We start from the raw sequence: 5,487 nt of genomic DNA on the forward strand, positions 1-5,487 counted from the left end.
ATTCAACCTCTTATTGTCACTCTTGAACTCTGAATTAAAGAAAAGAAAGGCAAAAGCCCCTCTCTTAAGTACATGTCCATATAATACCTTTAGTTCCAGGTGGCCACATACCATTATACTGTTTGCTCTGGTATGGTAACAGACAAAAACGTGGCAGTACAGCAACAGTCTACTTGAAAAGGGGTTGCATAAGGCTACCTTATGAGTAGTTCCTTACTTCAGAGAAAACCTTCAGTTAGCTAAAAGACTCATGTGTAAGTTCCACCTTTTATGATCCATAACTTTTGACCAGAAAATTGTAGTAACATGGAACAAAGAGCTACTTCAAGCTCTCGTTTTGCTAAAACAAATAGACTCCATTTTGACCCTGTAGCTCCACCACAAGACTGTAAAAAATCTATTTAAAAGGTTGTTATGCACAGTGTCACCATGGCAACCATAAAATTTCAAAATTTCTCTGCGCAAACTACCGGTAAATGTCCAAGAATAATTCATTTGAAACACCCGTGTACCCGAGCCACGCATAGGCGTGACGCGAGGGTAAAGCAGTCGTTTTGTCTGTGTGTGTGTGTGTGTGTTCGCTTGATCTCCACTTTTGAGCTGACACTGCTTTCTTGTGAATCTGCTTTCTTGGGATATGATCCTAATGGTATGATCTTTATAACAGTGAGAGGGGTGGATAGGATAGGTGATATACTGATTGGATAAACAACATGTGGCTGACCATCAAAGTGAGAAGAATTATTTTATCATTCTTCACTATGCTAACAGACATTCCCCACTTGAGATAGCTTTGTTCTTCTATTGGATACATTGTCAAGTAACATTAGGCTATTGCTGGCTTATACTGGTTATAATTTACTTTATAGTTGATGCATAATAAAAGTTTATATTCTAATTTCCTGTAATCCTGTGGAACTATTAGTCTAGCACCATATATTTATATTTAATACAATAGGCATTTGACCTGCAGTCATTCATCATTCATGTAAAGCCATCTTACTGTATGGTATACAGTGAATAAGAGAATAACCTGTGAATTTATTTGTGGGTCAAATTTATCACAGCCCAGAGTGAATGTGTTATGTTGTTGCAAAAGGTTGCCATTCTGCACACATATAATAATTTCAATGGAGAAGTATTATGATAACTTGTTTTGCAAGAGTGTTTGGGCTGTTGGGTTTGTGGTTATGTATAGCATATAAGTTAGTCCTGTGCTCTATCTGTGTTAATTAATTGTAGGGGCTATATGGAAACCAGCATTTGAATTAATGTCGCCATAACTATAGACCATAGCAGGTTGTATAAGCCACAATGCACTATGATAATTAAACTAATTAATAGCCTAGAAAAGTACTAAAAGCAAAGAAGTTAAACATAAACGGCAAAAATCAAAGTAAATAAACTTTAAAGTCTAACTACCTAATGTAAATCTGATATCCCTTCAAATAAACATCTTCATTATCACTTCCTTCATCAAGACAGAGTCTCAGCTCAATAGAATCACTGGTTGGAGGATTAATAGTCTTACTGAACCATGTGGGCTTACAGCATGCCTTTTCACTGGTACCACATCCCCAACCATCCCATAATGGATCATGTCTATAGAAATAGTGTGGTATTGTAGGTGTATGATGACTCCCTGATTCACAGTAATAATCATGACCAACAAATGATGGCACACCTCTTGGATTTGCATACCATTTGGCACATGGACAGTAGCTCCTATGGCCATTGCTTTCTTGGCCGGCTATGAAGGTCCAGATATGATTTCTGGTTCTACCATGGGTCAAGCTAACACCATCGACATATTTTGAATCAATGTTAAATCCAGGACCATGAGCTCTATCAGTAGTTCCTACCTGATAGCCGACTAGTTTTCCATAGATTTTTGAATACTTGAAGCCCTCAACTTGAAAGTAAGTGCTGACACAGCTCTCAGTGTTAGTGTAAGGTCAACCACAGGCTCAAATACCATTGCTTTCAATAAGTCTAAACCCTGTTGGACAGTCCCTTGTGTTATACAGATCAAGATGGGCTATCCTAATCCATCCTTTGTTACCATTGTATGGTAAACTGGACATGTGACAATAAACTTTGTCAGAGAACCCAACAATCCTATAGTATCCTGAGGGACTGTCTGGGAACTTTTGTAGTATATCATAGCATGAGGTGAAGAAAGGATCAGAAGAATAGTTTAAGACTTTCTTGATATCAGCTGAGAGAGAAGATACTGCTTCTTTAGTGAAGACACTGTCTCTTGTAGTGCAGATACATTTGCCTCCAGTGAAGCTATATCTGATGGCCCATTGCAGGTATTGCTAATCTGTGAACTGAAACTGGCCACTGATTTCTCAATTCTAGAGCAGCAGTTGACAGCATTGAGAGTATTCTGAGCGATGGCAGAAGTAGCAATGCAAAGAATGAGAAGAGAAGAACAGTAAAGGGACATAGTCATATCTCTTGGAATTATCTGGTGCTCTACTCTATAATCCTATTGATCTTTATATGCTGAGAGAAGTGGATCAATGGTACTCTATTATACTAACAGATATGAACCAATCTTTTGATAAGCTTCATTCTCCATTGAGATACAATCTAAATTTATGACCTTACACCCTCAACTCAATAGGCTTTTGAGTCCTGATGACCTGCAGCCATTCATCAATAATAATTATTGAACTGAGTAGTATACTAGTACTCCAGTGAATTTAAGTGAATAAGTAAATATGCTGTAAAATTATTTGTGGGTCACAACACAGAGTGGATCTGTTATAGTGTAACATTGTGCATGTGCAAGCAGACTCACTCTGCATGTGCTGTGTAGATTTGACCCACAAATAAAAGCATGTATACTTTTTCAGTGAAGAAGCTATTGTTATGTAGCCAGTTACATGTTATTGACACACGTGCATGCACTGTAAAGTTGACATGACCATATCTTTTACTTTTGGCCGAAATTAGCTCAAGTTTCTTCATAACATTACCTCATAGTTTGATGCAGCCCCAGACATGTATATATGCATGTATTTAGATTAACCTGCAAACAATTTACAGTAGCTCTTATAGCTATGCATGAATTATGAGTGTATAACTATATAAGAATGTAAATCACTATGGGCTATTATATAGGCATAGCCTATATGTAGGATTCAGATGAATTTTTCATTATTATTTATAATGTAGTGTTGTCTGTAATGAGTGTTATGAACGACCTGCGGCAAACCTCAAGTTATAAAGACAATTCATAACCATAATTCTCTTAGTTAATTGAACAAATAAATTCCTAGAACAATAGTAGAAGCAAAAAAGTTATACATATAGCAAAATCACAGTAAATAATAAACCTAAAGTCTACCTAATATAAATCTCATATTCCTTCAAAAGAACATCTTCATTGTAGCTTCCTTCATCAAGACAGATCCTCAGTTCAATAGAATCACTGGTTGGAGGATTAACAGTCTTACTGAACCATGTGGGCTTACAGCATGCCTTTTCACTGGTACCACATCCAAAACCATCCCATAATGGATCATTCTTATAAATATAGTTTTGTCTTGCTGGTATATCATCACTCCCACCTTCACAGTAATAATCATTACCAACAAATGATGGAACACCTCTTGGATTTGCATTCCAATTGGCACAAGGACAGTAGTTCTTATGACCATTGCTTTCTTGGCCAGCTATAAAGGTCCATATGTGGTGTCTTGATCTACCACGGGTCAAGCTAATGCCATCAACATATTCAGAATTAATGTTGAATGCAATACCACTGCGAGCTCCATCAGGAGTTCCTACCTGATAGCCGACTAGTTTTCCATGCATTTGTGAATACTTGAAGTCCTGAACTTGAAAGTAAGTGCTGACACAGCTCCCGGTGTTAGAGTAAGGCCTGCCACAGGCACGAATACCTTGTTTTTCAATAAGTCTAAATTCCTTGGGACAATCCTTTGTGTTATACAGATCAAGAAAGGCTATCCTAATCCATCCTTTGTTGCTATTGAATGGTAAACTGGACATGTGACAGTAAACTTTGTCTGAGAACGCAACAATACTATAGTATCCTGATGGACTTCCGGGAAATTTTCTGAGTATATCATAACATGAGGTGAAGTGCTGATATGTAAAGTACTGATATATGTGTGAGGATTGGTTTACCAGTATTGTAAGATCAACTGAGATATCAAATATTCTTTGTTGTAGTAAGAACATTTTTGCTTGTAGGAAAGATATATGTGAAGATACTGTTGCAATTTTAATAGATAACTCTGATTTCATTATGGATATTTTATTAGATAGAAAAGATACCTCTAATTTTAATATCGATATTTTAGTACATACTTTTCCTTGCAATGAATATACTTTTTTTGATAGTGCTGCAATTTTAGAAGACAATTCTGTTTGCAGTGAAGATACATTTACTTGCAATGAAGATACACGTAAAGATACTGCTGATGCTGCTGCTTGTAATGAAGACACGTTTAAAGATACAGCTTCTATTTTTAAAGATACCTCTCCTACTTCAGTAGACACTGTCTCTTGTAGTGCAGATACATTTACTTGCAATGAAGATACATGTAAAGACACTGCTGATACTGCTGCTTGTAGTAAAGATACTTCTGAAAATATAGCTTCTACATTTAAAGATACTTTTGCTACTTCAGTTGACACTGTCTCTTTTAGTGAAGACACATCAGTAGACACTGTCTCTTGTAGTGCAGATACATTTGCCTGCAGTGAAGCTATTGCTGCATCTGATGGCCCATTGCAGGTATTGCTAATCTGTGAACTGAAATTGGCCACTGATTCCTCAATTGTAGAACAACAATCATCATTCTTAGCAATGGCAGAAGTAGCAATGCAAAGAATGAGAAGAGAAGAACAGTAAAGGGACATAGTCATATCTTTTGGATGCTCTACTATACTGGGGGTATGATCGTAATGGTATGATCTTTATATCGGTGAGGGGAGTGGATAGATGATATACTTATAGGATAAACAGCAGGCAGTTTTACCATCAAAGTGAGAACAATTATTTCATTATTCTTCACTATGTTAACAGACATTCACCACTATTGAGACCTTTGTTCTTCTATTGGATACAGATATCAATAGGCTATTGATGACTTACTTGTTGTAATTTACTTTATAGTTGATGGATAATAAAATTAGATTTGATTTTCCTGTAGTCCTGTATAACTATTAGTCTGGAACCATACACAGTTAACCTCAATTTTTAATAGATGCAACTTAGCTACATTTTATTAGCAATTTGATGCACAGTATGAAATTAATGATACAGTCGCAATGGTTAACCTTAAGAAATAGTAGCTATTGAAAATAAGAGTATCAAGGTTACTTTTAAATACAGGTACAATTATTTGCAAACTTTGCGTTCAGGTTAAAAATTGCAATTATTAATAATGCCATTATAGCCATTAGTAATAATAAGAGTAGATAATAATTAGAGGAGAGTGTCCTACT

General features: G+C 36.2%; 1 protein-coding gene and 1 long non-coding RNA gene across 2 annotated transcripts in view; one reads left to right on the forward strand and one right to left on the reverse strand.

Moving 5' to 3' along the window:
* Nucleotides 1-5,487, forward strand: part of LOC100637354 (alpha-taxilin-like) — a 17,077-nt gene that overhangs the window by 7,127 nt on the left and 4,463 nt on the right. The window lies entirely within an intron of this gene.
* On the reverse strand, nucleotides 10-266 carry LOC109587463 (uncharacterized). Its single transcript, XR_002187628.1, has 3 exons — nucleotides 218-266; nucleotides 88-169; nucleotides 10-29 (listed from the first exon to the last, which is right to left on the reverse strand). It is a non-coding gene; the product is annotated as an uncharacterized LOC109587463 (long non-coding RNA).

Source organism: Amphimedon queenslandica, unplaced genomic scaffold, assembly GCF_000090795.2.
Source record: "Amphimedon queenslandica unplaced genomic scaffold, v1.1 AMPQUscaffold_12561, whole genome shotgun sequence".
Classification (NCBI taxonomy): Eukaryota; Metazoa; Porifera; class Demospongiae; order Haplosclerida; family Niphatidae; genus Amphimedon; species Amphimedon queenslandica.